Source organism: Hylobates moloch, unplaced genomic scaffold (genome assembly GCF_009828535.3).
Source record: "Hylobates moloch isolate HMO894 unplaced genomic scaffold, HMol_V3 SCAFFOLD_7, whole genome shotgun sequence".
Classification (NCBI taxonomy): Eukaryota; Metazoa; Chordata; class Mammalia; order Primates; family Hylobatidae; genus Hylobates; species Hylobates moloch.
This window is the reverse complement of record NW_026652282.1, coordinates 1-13,638: the sequence shown is the minus strand read 5'-3', so window position 1 is coordinate 13,638 and position 13,638 is coordinate 1.

Below are 13,638 nucleotides of genomic sequence, written 5' to 3'. Positions count from 1 at the left end.
TAATGACATTTAAGTTGAATGACTGTGGGGGGTGTCCTGTGCACTGCACGGTGTTGAGCAGCGTCCCGGCCCCACCCACCAAGTGTCAGGAGCACTGCTCTTCTCTCTGGAACAGGGGTCTCCAAAATAGAATCTCAGGCTGCGTTTTGCTGAGAACCCTCACCCCATCTTTTGATTTTGAATTCGGGGTGAGATGTGCAGGCTCAGTCCTGGTCCGGCAGCATCAGCATCACCTGGGAAACTGTGTCATGCACGTTCTTAGGCATCTGAACTCTGAAATCGGAACCCTGAGTCTCGAGGCTTCCCCTGACCCCGCTATGTGAACCAGGCCTCCAGGAGTTCCTAAGGCACAGCCAGGCTTGAGAGGCGCTGCTTGCAATTCTGAGATTTGAGGGTGTTGGGGAGGGGTAGCTGGAGCCAGGAGGGCTGGAGAGGGTGGAGCGTGGATTTGGCAGAGATAGAAAAGGGTCGAGGCAGCCAGAGAGAAAGAGACGTTGGCGAAACTGCAGGGATGTTTAAACAGCATGTTTAGGGAATGCAGGAGGCCTTGGTCTCCCAACACAAACAAGGGTAGGTGTTGCACCATTCTCTGCCCCATAAATCACCCCACCCCTCCTCACCTGCCTGTTTCTCCCGTTCCACTGAGAATTGGTGCTCTGAAAGCAGAGTATAAGGCACTAAGTCACAAGGCAACGCTCATGATCCCCGGGCAAAAGGGTAGCTCCGTTTTTAAACCCGGAGGAGGCATCTCCCCTGGGGGTTGCCGGGCTTCTGTTGTGTGTATTGGTCTCCAGGAAGCCACGGAGAGCTTGGCAGCAGGTAAGCTTTGTCATGGGTGCATTTGGAGTAAACCTTTCTCTCCTCCCTGTTGCCGGGAATAGGTGTGTGCCAATTTTCCTAGGGAGGCATTTGAAGAAAACGTCAAGACATTTATACGCCTGCGACAACTTTATTGGAGAGTTAGTTACAAGACCTTTTTAAAGTGACGTGTGCTGGGAAAGGAAGGATTGAAACCCAGCAGGCAGCTGGGCATGGTGGCTCGTGCCTGCCATCCCAGCACTTTGGGAGGTAAAGGCAGGAGGAGCACGTGAGCTCAGGAGTTCCAGAACAGCCTGGCCAATATAGTGAGATCCCTCTGACTTTACAAAAAATTTTTAAAAAATTAGCCGAGAGTGTTGGCACACGCCTGTTGTCCCAGCTACTCAGGAGGCTAAAGTGGGAGGCTCACCTGAGCTCAGGAATTCAAGACCAGCCTGGCCAATATAGTGAGATTCCCCTCATCTTTACAAAAAATAAAAATGAAAAAATTAGCTGAGAGTGTTGGCACATGCCTGTAGTCCCAGCTACTCAGGAGGCTGAGGTGGGAGGATTGCTTGAGCCTGCGAGTTCAAGGCTGCAGTGAGCCATGATCAGCACTCCAGCCTGGGTGACAGAGCAAGACTCTGTCTCAAACAACAACAAAAAATATCAAACTCAGAAGGCACCAAACAGATGTTTGTGCCAAGCTATTTGATTGCACATGATTGTGACAAAGGTTCTAAGAATTGAAGACAAATACAGAATGAGAGAACACATTTGCGATACACAGAACATGCATTTACATGTATGAGTGTGGGTCACAACTACATCTCAATATTTTATATTTTGGTAAAGAGTGACATAATAATATATAATATATAAAGAACTACATTGGCAAACAACTGGCCACAAAATAAGCAAATGATTTGCAGCACGTGCTACTGGCTACCCAATCATCATTTTTCCTTATTGTTGGCGGAGCCTGTATTTTTTCCCAGGGCTCCTTCATGTTTTCTCATGCCTTTTTTTTTTTTTTTCCACCATGCCTGGCTAATTTTGTATTTTTAGTAGAGCCGAGGTTTCACCATGTTGGCCAGGTTGGTCTTGAACTCCTGACCTTGGGTGATCCTCCTGACTCAGCCTCCCAAAGTGTTGGAATTACAGGTGTGAGCTGCCATGCCTGGCCTACACCTGATTACTTTTAGTTAGGGGCTGTGTATAAATCAGGGATGAGGAATTGGGGGTGATCCCTGAAAGAATGTCTTTGCTCTTAAAAGAGAAAATCTGGGAGGAAATCATCTTAATTGGGCCTCCAGATATTAGTGGATGAGGCTGTGATGGCTGGAGGTACAGCAGCCATCTTCTGCCATGAGTGAAACGGGCCGATGACTTATGAAACACAGGACTGCAAGACACAGAGAACCTGGCTACTGGAGGACATTGTTAAGCCCTCAAATTGACCCAGCCCAGAGGTCCTGAATCTAAGTACATATTGTTACAGATGTTGTCTTTATTGCTTCAACCATTTTGATTTGGCAGAGATAGAAAAGGATTGAGGCAGTCAAACAAGGAGAGAGATTGAGAAAACTGCAGAGATTTCAGGGGAAAAGTGTCATCATTTATAAAATAAAGCAGAAATTGTGAAACATGTTGGTCACAGGATTCCTTTGCCTTCTTTTTTTGTTTTGTTTTGAGACAGAGTCTTGCTCTGTCTTGCCCAGGCTGGAGTGTAGTGGCACGATCTCAGCCTCCGCCTCCTGGGTTCAAGCAATTTTCCTATCCCAGCCTCCTGAGTAGCTGGGACTACAGGCATGTGCCACCACACACGGCTAATTTTTGTATTTTTAGTAGAGACGGGGTTTCACCATGTTGGCCAGGCTGGTCTCAAACTCCTGACCTCAGGGTGATCTGCCCGCCTCGGCCTCCCAAAGTGCTGGGATTACAGGCGTGAGCCGTCACACCCTGCCTCTTTTGCCCTCTTAACAACGATTAAGGGCCTAGAGGAACTTTTGTTTTTGTGCATTGTAAATGTCTACATGTTCTGTAATTAAATTACATTGCATTAAATTTAATGCTGTAATAAATTAAAATTAATATTTCTATATTTTCTGAAATTAAAATGAAGTTTTTGACAAATAATTTTAAAGTTAAATCCACTACATTTTACATAAATAACATAATTTTATGAAAAATGGGATATATGTTTTCAAACAGAAAAATTTTCATAGGGGAAGAGTGTACTGTTTTACATGTTTACAAATCTTGTTAATATCTGACTTGTGAGGAGACAACCGGTTTCTCAGATCAACATTCCTTACGTTGTTCAGGTTAAAGCAGATGAAGAAAATCTAGCCTCACGAAGATATATAGTTAGAAAAAGTATTTTAGTAATCTTTTCAAATAACTGTGAATGTTCTCCTTTGATGACAAAACTTGATCATCAATAGCTTCTCAAAGATAAGGTAGCGTGGAATCTGAAATCCTATCACTGAATTTTTAAAGTCTATAAATTTAAAACCCACAGGTTTATCTTAAGCTTCAGACAAACCTTTTATCCATTCATGATTCTGCCACTTCACACATGGGTCATTTGTAGAATATTGGTTCATTGAGTTATGGAGGTCTTCCAGATGTTTTATTTCATAATATGTATATTTAAAAACACACACACACATTTGTTAATATCCCTATCCATCTCATCCCAAAAGTCTTTAGCTGGAATACCAAAAGAAAATATCTCCTCTTTAATATTATTAAAGTTGTGGCCTGAACGAGGGCTTCATTCATTCATTTTCCCATGTGTTTAATAAGTCTTGAGGGCCAGGCGTGGTGGCTCAAGTCTGTAATCCCTGCAATTTGGGAGGCCAAGGTGGGAAAATCCCTGGAGCCCATGAGTTCGAGACCAGCTGAGAAGCACAGTGAGACCCCGTCTCTACAAAAACAATAAATAAATTAGCCAGGCATGGTAGGACATGCCTGTCGTCCCAGCTACTCAGGAAGCTGAGGTGACAAGATCGTTGGAGCCCAGGAGTTTGAGGCTGCAGTAAACCATGATCACACTGCAGCACTCCAGCCTGGGTGACAGAGCAAGACATTGTCTCAATAAATAAATAAATAAATAAATAAGTCTTTAATGAGCATCTACTACATGCCAGTCATGTTTCTGGAAACTGGGGACAAATCCATGCCTTTGTGGCAGTTGCATTCTAGTGGGAATGGAGCCGGGAGAGAAACAATAAAAGGTGATACTTTGTCATATGTTGGAAGTTGACAAGAGATAGAGAGAAAAGATTAGAACAGAGGATGTGGGTGAGGAAGTGCTCGTAGTGGGTGGGGACCTGCGACTGAAATGGTCCCACCTCCCTGCAGCCTCCCTTTGGTCTGCAGCCTCCCTTTGGTCTACAGCCAATGGTGGACAGTGTCAGATTTTGACCCCAGCCTTCCCACCAGCTCTGCTATGGGATCAAATGTTCTATGCTTGTTAGGTCCAAGCACTGTTTTCACTTTTGGTTGGGGAAAAATTGGCAGCTTCTCTTTCCATATGTCATGTCTACATCCCAGCTATTCATAAACAAGCAGTCATGTTTCATGAATACCTGTTTAGCAAGGGGCAGATGAATAGGACGGGGGGCAGGGAGGAGACAGCTGTGAAGCAAAATGTGACAATGGCTGGCAGGAACCCAGGGAATGCATTGCATTTATATTTGGAACTGTGGGGGAAGATGCAGCTTAGATGGAGGCCATTCCAAGTCACCCAAGTGCTTCAATGTTCGGAACCAGAATAGCACGTGGTGTGAAACTCTCTCGTGGGCTGAGATTGGGCAAGCTAGTTCCATTCTCTGACAAGTCTGGTCTTCCAGACTCGGCCCCTGGAAAGCTGCCTTTCTTCCTCATGACCCCTTCTCCTCTCCCCTTACCAAGGGATCTTGTGAGCCTTTCTTCAACAGACACAGGCTCCTCTCTGCAGCTTTGTATGGAGTTCATAACTGGGCTCAGATCAAAGTTGTGGTGGAAGCCTTTATAATTCTGAAGGAAGCAGAAAAGGCATTGAATGACACCCCCAAGACTAACTTTTATGTTAAATGAAAAAAACATTGCAGCCAGTGGTAACATTTTTTTGAATGTACAATTCAGAAATGTCCACTGGGTGTCGCATGGCCCTGCTGGGAAACTAAATGCTACAAGATAGTGAGGCGTACACACTTTTTACCGTGATAAGCTAGTTTCATAGCTATGCACAAACTGACCATCGCTGAACTAGTAACTGAGCACTATTTGAGAGACTCTCTTTGTACACCTCTCGAAGTCAGCAGTTACTGTTTTGACTTTTAAGTACCAGTCCCTGACGGGCACATGGTAGGGGTTATAACACACTATACCTCCCCATCATCCCTGGAACTCTAATTCTATCTTTATAAACAACTCATTATCACTGATACCCTTTTTTTTTTTTTTGACAGGGTCTTGCTCTGTCACCTGAGCTTCAGTGCAATGGTGCAATCAGAGCTCACCACTTCTTCAAACTCCCAGGCTCAAGCAATTCCCCTGTCTCAGCCTCCCAAGTAGCTAGGACCATAGGCATGTACTACCACACCCAGCTAATTTTTTAATTTTTTGTAGAGACAGAGTCTCGATATGTTGCCAAGCTTGGTCTCAAACTCCAAGGCTCAAGTGCTCAAGTGATCCACCCACCTCGACCTCCCAAAGTGCTGGGATTACAGGTATGAGCCACCACACCCAACCAACATCCATTTTTATGTGTACATGTGTAAAGTATTTAAATTATTTTAAAAGGCTGGGCGCAGTGGCTCACACCTGTAATCCCAGCACTTTGGGAGGCTGAGGCGGGCAGATCACCTGAGGTCAAGAGTTCAAGACCAGCCTGGCCAACATGGCGAAACCCCGTCTCTACTAAAAATACAAAAATTAGCTGGGCATGATGGTGAGTGCCTGTAATCCCAGCTACTCAGGAGGCTGAGGCAGGGAGAATCGCTTGAACCCGGGAGGCAGAGGTTGCAGTGAGCCGAGGTCGTGCCACTGCACTCCAGCCTGGGTGACAGAGTGAGCTTCCATCTCAAAAATAAATAAACAAATAAATTATTTTAAAAGCTTATTTTTCTCTTATTTTTCTACTAAAATAAAATGAATAAGCAAATAGCATTGTTATTATCGATTACTCCTACTGGCAGTAGGTCTTCCTGATTAGAACATTATTTATTAGCCTTCTAGATTGCTATATTTTGATAGACTAATTTATCATTCTCTGGGTGAAATAATAAATTATTCTTCATTTTCCAGATGTAAAAGGACTACTTCTAAAATCACATTAAATGGAGAAGAATTTAACTAATCAATTTTTAAAAGATTGTAGGCTTTTGTAATGTTCCAAATATCTATTTTTTTTCTTTTTTAGAGACAAGGTCTCATTCTGCTCCTCAGGCTGGAATGCAGTGGCACAATCATAGCTCACTGCAGCCTTGAACTCCTGGGCTCAAGCGATCTTCCTGCCTCAACCTCCTAAGTAGCTAGGACTACAGACACACATCACTGCGTCCAGATAATTTTTACAACATTTTTGTAGAGATGGGGTCTTGCTCTGTTGCCCAGGCTGGTCTCCAACCTCTGGCCTCAAGTGGTCCTCCCATCTTGGCCTCCCAAAGTGCTGGGATTACAGACATGAGCCACTGCACCCAGCCTGAAAAATCTAATTTTTAAGAGATCTTTGGGTATATATGAATTCTAGTGTGTAAAATTTGTAAAATTTTTAGTATTTTAATTATTTTTGTAAAATAATTGTAAAATTTTTAGTATTTTAATTATTAAAAATTTTGTAAGTTTGTTAGTATTTTAGTTATTTTAAATAACTTTGTAAAATTTTTAGTATTTTAATTATTAAATTTAGTGACAATTAATATCCAAACACTCCCTCTTTTTTATTTTGAATATTTTGTGAAATTGTTGTACAGTTTATTTTAAAAGAACTTTCATACCATAGACCTAAGAGCAATATATTGAAAAAATAAAATTTCTGAAGCTGTAAGGCCTCCTTAATATATTGTTTTTATTTTTACAGGAGATACACACACACACGTATATATGTATTTTTCCTTTTGCACGAAAATTTTGCGATTAAAGCTTGAACGTCATGAGAATCACAAGATAACAGAAGTGTCCTCCTTAGCTAAACTAATGAACCTATTTCCCTTTGGATTTGTGCATCCCAATAATTTTTTTCTCTGCAGCCTCAAGCTCTCATTTGCATAGAAAGGTTATGAAATGAAATAAAATCCATGGTCCTCACCACAAAACATGACTTCTGCACAGAAAACATACAGTAGGAAAAGTCTGAACTCTTTAGCAAGCCCTCAAAGGCAAAAAGTGGCATCTGTGGAGTCAAGAAGCAAGTATCACCTTGACTCAAATGCCTTATATAACTGCAGAATCCCTCACTTCATCCATTTGAAGGAAAATTGTCAACCCTGTGGTTTGGATCAATGAAGCCAAGCAAACAGGACAGCTGCCACTTTTGCACGGTTCTCTAAGAAGATGTGTTTTAGATCTGTCAGATGGCATTAAAAAATCTCCTCTAGGTCTGAGTCGGTTGTCAGAATGATAAATTTCAGAAAAACCAAGCTGCCCACTTCTGACTGTTTTGAACTTCACAGTAGAAGATATCAGAATCTTGCCATCTGCTATTTCTACCAAAGCAGGGCAGCTTTCCAAAACTGGTGCTTCATCACAAGTTTATGGGCAAAAAGAATCAAATTTATTTCCTTCCTTCCTTCCTTCCTTCCTTCTTCCCTCTCTCCCTCCCTCCCTCTCTGTCTCTCCCTTCCTTCCTTCCTTCTTTCCTTCCGACTTCTTTCTTTTGACAGCCTCACTCTGTTGCCCAAGCTGGAGTGCAGTGGTGCTATCACAGCTCACTATGGTCTTGAATTTCTGTGTTCAAGTGATCCTCCCACATAGCTGGGACTACAGGTGTGCACTACGACGCCCAGCTAATTTTTTAATCTCTACTAGAGATGGGGTCTCACTATGTTGCCCAGGCTGGTCTTGAACTCCTAGGCTCAAGCAATCCTCTCACCTAGGCCTCCCAAAGTTCTGGGATTACAGGTGTGAGCCACTACGCCCAGCCTAATTTTTTGGAAAACTATACCCAAGCCACTAGTTTTTCAAGGTTAGTTATTACCTTCAAATGACACTTAACTGACATTTCTGACCATCTAAATGAACTTAATTGGAAAAAAAAAAAATCAAGGGCTGTCTGAATTGACTCTCCAAAAACTTAACTACTCATAGCATACTGGTTGACTGAAAGCCTTACTGATAACAGTTGATGAACACATATTTTGTATATGTATTACATACCATATTATTACAATAAAGTAAGCTAAAGAAAATGTTATGGAGAAAATCATAAGGAAGATAAAATTAATGAATTTACTATTTATTAAGTGGAAGTGGGTCACCATAAAGGTCTACTCCCATTGAGTAGACGGAGGGTTGGTCCTGCCGTCTCAGTAATGGCAGAGCCAGAAGCAAATTCACATATAGGTGGACCTATGCAGTTCAGCCCTGTGTTGTTCAAGGGTCAACTGTACAGTCAGGGTTATCCTTCTCTAAAATACATGGAGATGACATTTTATCAAGGCTTTTCTCATTTATTCAATTCTCACCTTCTCAGCATGAAAACAGAATACCCAACAGGTGGTCCTCATGACCCCTCAAAGAGAGGTTCCCCCAAGCAATCATTATTCAAATATTTTCATTTTAAGTAGGTTGAACATTATCCTTGTCACCCAGGTGAATTTAATCTCATTATTAGGTAACTCTACGAATTTCATATGTTCATAATCTATCTTGAGCTTTAAAAGAGATTTATTGCATATTATTCGCAGCTATGAAGGTTCATAATTTTGGGGCCACTTCTCCAGCCATTTCATAAAATTTATTTGTGAAATATAGAAAAAACTATGCAATAATCGAATCCAGTTATTTTTCTTTTACATTTATTTAAAATGATTAAAAATGGTTTATGACAGTTTTAGAAAATGGAATGGATTAAAGGCTAAAAATGTTTAGATTCCATTTAAGTAGGTATGTGTGTGTGTATGTAACTAAAAACACAGAGGCTTTTTCACAAGAATTTAATTAAGCTCATGCTGAAACTCTTATAAAGAAAATAGTAATTGAGCATCAGACATCACCACTCCTGAAGAAAAACCTTCTACAAGAATTGAAAAGTGTTGCAGGACCTAATACTGAAACAGGAAATATGGACTGTCTTCAAATTGCACAAATGATGCATGAATCCACCTTTGAGACCCGCAACTCCGAGATGCCTAATGTGAATGATTAAAGGTATTTTACAAACTGACAAACTGGGGAGCTCTTTCAAGTGCTTTCCACTTTCAACCTTCTCTCTTTGAAGACCCCAATTCATAATGGTGAGCATAAAACATGCATACTGGGAATTTTTATGGGCCCCATATATACATTCCAGACTGTACATGAATGTCTTGATCTCTGGTTCTGATATTTATGGCAAAGTCTAAATGTTATATGAACATTAACCTTAGTTTACTCAAATTATACCAATATGCCCAAACCATCCTTTTTTCTCTCCCCACAGGTGTTTCTAAAAGAGAAGCAAAAAGCTAGTATACTTCTTGGATGCCTAAGGATTTAAGATTTCCTACTCTGATGAATAGAAAACGTATAAATCAAGGAATGCAATGTTGTTGCCTTAGGAACTAGTACTTACAGACTATCAAAGACCACAAACACTACAAAAAGGCTCAACACCTGATAATCACCATTTCTGTCTCCTATGCGCCAAAACATATCACAACCATATGATTTCCTAGGAAAAAGTATCCCAAGATTTCCCCCAGATGGTTTTAACATCAGTCGTTTTGCACTTAACATTTCAAAATGCAGCCTTATTTTCTTCAGGTAATAATAATTTTATGTGCAGATATATCAAAGCTGAAAGGATGATCAGACCCTGCTTGTGGGTGTCAGAAATAATGCATCCCCACTTCATTGGCAATAATGAATGCTCAATGATTTTTCATATCACTGAAGAATTTAGCACAGGTCCAGCATCTTTGGAACCTCAATGATATTCTTCATCTCCCAGAAGCTGATAACATCCCCTCCCCAACAAGATACTCTACCTCCCTACTGCTCACTGCTTTGTGCCATCAACATGGTTAAGCATGCGTGTGTTATTGCACCATGAGGTAGCTGAAGATCTCACAACAGAGAGCCACAGTCTCTTTGTGCAAATGAATAGCCAAACCAACATTGCAAGAAATCCTTTTTAGAATGCAGGGTCTAGCTGCCTCACTTATCTTTATAAACACATCACATCCAATGAGTTGGGAATGCTTAGTGAGGCAGCTCATGTACTTTACACGGAAGAAAACAGTTTAGGTCATCAAATTGTGTCAAGAATAAAAGGAAATTTCTACAACAGTGATAAACAGGGTTCTTGTTTTAGTTGTTTTTCTCAAAGTAATCAGGGGATCTTAACATCTTCAGACATTTTCTGGTTCTGAAAGGAAGATTGGAAACAAATGTCATTGTGGGGGCAAAAAAAAAAGTCTATTAAACAAAGAAAAAGAAAACCAAGATCCAATTCTATGCTGTTACGAGAGACTCTTGCTCTAGATTTAGCAGAAGGAAGATTAGAACAGAAAAAAACGAAGCAGAAATGAAGCTGCACATCTTAAATATATACAATGTTTGTCTATCATACTTTAATAAAGCTAGAAGAATGAAAAATCTATTTAAAAAAAGAAAACCAAGATCCAACTATGTGCTGTCTACATGCCACTTGCTTTACATTCAGCAGAAGGAAATAGATTAGAACAAATAAGTGATGCAGAAATGAAGTTGTACATTTTAAATATATACAATGCTTATTTGTCAACTATACCTCAATAAAGCAGGAAAAATTAAAAATAGAAAATATTTAAAAACTGTTAAAATCATATCTGGAAACAAATATTAGTTTTCAAAACATTGTTTTTTACATTTTGCCATTTGTTAAAGATTTCGATGATCTTAAATGAATTGAGTAACTTTGTTCTGGTTAAAACTAATATTTGTAGGAACTTCTTTCTTAGAATATGGCCTTGTTGGTCTTTAGAACTTCTGAAGTGGTGTTGTCATTTGCTCCACTTTATAAAATAAAAGCAAAGTATGATTCTTAAAAGTTCGCATCAAGTGACAGACATCTGCTTCTATCTATGTAGCTCTGTTACTACAACCCTTTCTCTGCAAAGTGTGCAAGCTTCAGTGTATGGCCTCAGCACGTACACAGTTCCACAGGTTGTGCACTGCACCACATCACCATGGATATGGTTAGTATACCATGCACATCATCCTTTAGGAGAGAGAGAAAATTAATGACCTAACTAAGGAGAGGTGGACAGCTGGGTACCATTAGCAGCAGCCTGGAACCTTAGAGTCAAGTTTGCAGAGCTCTGAGCCCCATTTGATACCAAACCCATACATATTTGCTGTCATACACATATTTCCTAGACAGTATAAAGGCTTTACAGCCAGCAAGGTGATATAGGCCCAGGATCCACATAAATGTCACTGTTCACCTTGAAGAGATCTCCCTAACATCAGCTCACTCTGTCTGCATCCTCCTTTCTGGTCTCAGGAACTTTAAGGGAGGGGAAGATAAACTTGGTGCTTGGGAATACTTGGTGAGGGTATCATTGAAGTACAATGGAGAAAGTAGACAAAATACTTACCAGGCAGCCAAAAGGCATGAAAGAGCTTCAAGACATTACACCTCTTTAGCAAAAACATGCTTCCACCTCAGATAAATGGGGCAGGCATCATCCACGTTTTTAAAACTACACCTATTTCAGAAACTCAACTGGCTCCCATTCCAATGATTTTCCTTTTAAAATATTGCACTAAAATATATTTGTCTTGATTATTGAGTTTGTGGGGGACCCCTGTCCCCTGCCCTTACATTTTGTGCTTATGGAGACGGGTGCCTCTCTCTGCTCACTCAGTTTCAGCCCTTGGTTAACAAAGACTTACAAATCACTGCCACAAAGGCTACTGAAATCAACACGTGCTGTTCGTTAATGATGGCTGCCATGTTGGGTGAAAGAGTGTTGTCACTGAACCCAAGAATCTGCTCTCAGGTTGCCAGGAAAATAAGGCAGTTTTTCAGAATCTCAGTTTCCTCCTAAAATTTCAGGACGGGGCGTAATGTAGACGGAGGCTCACCCCAAACGGAGGTTCATTAGCTAATGGTTGATACTGCCCATTCACCAGCAGAGGGAGCGCATGGGAAGGTTTTAGGATTTTTGAGGCCAAATGCAAATCCTAAGGCAAACACCGTAGGAATGGGCACTCCTTTCTGGTTTCCTTCAGGGACACAAAGAAGGTATGAGTTAGAGGGCCCTGGGCAAACTTCAGACAGATTTTGACGTGGGTGGCCTGAGGTTTAAACCAAACCTCCAGAGACCCCCCGTTAAAGATCCGACTCACTCTTTTGGCTATAAAACAATCCCTGACTGTTGTTTCAGAGATTTCTTTAGGGCATCCCCTGCTCTCAAATCCCAAGTGATTCTTCAAACCCAGGAGTGTGGAGCCGGCATTGAACCAGGAAGCCACAGCAGATCTTTCTTTTCCCCTATGGTCTGAGCACAGCTTCGGAATTCCATAGAGAGGCTTATAATTTAGTGTTTCGGTAGTTTTCTTTGCGGGTGGGGTTCTGTGCAAAACATTCACATTCAACCCAGATATTTTTCCTGCCTCACCTGTGACGAAAATTTCACTGAATACAAAACAGAACAGAACTATATTTGGCTAGTTAAATCAACCGCCATGCTTATAGTCTTGCAATGTAGGTTGGTAATTTTTGTTTGTTTGTTTCTTTTTCTTTCCTTTTTTCTCCTCCTCTTTTACATTAGACAGATAATGGGCCAGCATCATTGTAACAAGGTTTAGAGGAAGGTACAGCTCACAGCTGACCATGGAAACCCAATTGTTGGCCAGGCACGGTGGCTCACGCCTGTAATCCCAGAACTTTGGGAGGCCAAGGCGGGCAGATCACTTGAGGTCAGGAGTTCAAGAACAGCCTGGCCAACACGGTGAAATCCCATCTCTACTAAAAATACAAAAATTAGCCAGGCATGGTGGTGCACGCCTGTAGTCCCAGCTCTTCGGGAGGCTGAGGCAAGAGAATCTCTTGAACCCGGGAGGCGGAGGTTGCAGTGAGCTGAGATCGTGCCACTGCACTCCAGCCTCGGCAACACAGTGTAACTCTGTCTCAAAAAGAATAAAAATAAATTTTTAAAAATCACATTATTAGGCAAGTTATGTATATTGAACTTAACCAGAAATAACCTTGCTAGTGACAGACATCTGAAAGTATTTTTTTTTTTAATCAGGCTTAGTAACAAGCAAAACAATGTTTAGAGCCAAACTTACCACGGGTCCTGAAACAATTTCTCCTATTGTTTAGTTTGAAATAACTGGCTGCCGCTCCCAGCAGTGTCACCACCACCACGGATACGATGGGAGACACGATTTTTGCTACCACATTGCCTGCAGGAGTGAAGAAAAAGCAAGCTCATCTGAGAAAAAAAAAACATGGCTGCAGGAAAACTGCTTAAATACTAGGTTGGTCCAAAAGTTATTGCGGTTTTTGCCATTGAAAGTAATGACAAAAACTGCAATAACTTTTGCACCTATCTAGTAACTTCTCCATCACATCCCTTCCCACCCTTGTATTCACAGAAAAAGAGAAACTTAATTAAAAAAAGAAAAAGAAAAAGAAAAAAAAAAAACACCTTAGGA